Source organism: Silene latifolia, chromosome 1 (genome assembly GCF_048544455.1).
Source record: "Silene latifolia isolate original U9 population chromosome 1, ASM4854445v1, whole genome shotgun sequence".
NCBI classification, from domain to species: domain Eukaryota; kingdom Viridiplantae; phylum Streptophyta; class Magnoliopsida; order Caryophyllales; family Caryophyllaceae; genus Silene; species Silene latifolia.
This window is the reverse complement of record NC_133526.1, coordinates 80,443,639-80,444,233: the sequence shown is the minus strand read 5'-3', so window position 1 is coordinate 80,444,233 and position 595 is coordinate 80,443,639.

Genomic DNA, 595 nt, shown 5'->3' with positions numbered 1-595 from the left:
GCAAAACAAAGAACTAAAGATAAGAAATGACCCAAATAGGCACTAAAAAGCATAGAAACAATGGTAATTCGGGGGCTAAATATGCGCCAATTATGGTCGCATCAGTCTCCCTTGTGCAAGGCCTTTTGTCGAATTCTCTTATCATGAAGCAATTTTGTTCTTTCTTTGTAAATCTTTGCATTCTCATAAGATTGTAGTCGGAATTCCTCCAACTCTTGGATTTGGATCATCCTCTTTTGACCGCTCAATTTGAGATCAAGATTGAGTGCTCGGATTGCCCAATAAGCTTTGTATTCCAATTCGATTGGCAAATGACATGCTTTTCCATATACAAGCTTGTAGGGGGAGGCACCAATGGGAGTCTTATAGGCCGTCCTATAAGCCCAAAGAGCATCATCAAGCTTTGTGCTCCAATCTTTCCGAGTCTTGTTCACAACTTTTTCAAGAATTTGCTTGATCTCTCTATTTGAAATTTCCACTTGACCGCTTGTTTGAGGATGATATCCCAAGCCGGTTCGATGTTGAACACCATATTTGGTCAAAAGGGATGCAAGCTTCTTCTCATGGAAATGTGTTCCTCCATCACTAATGATAG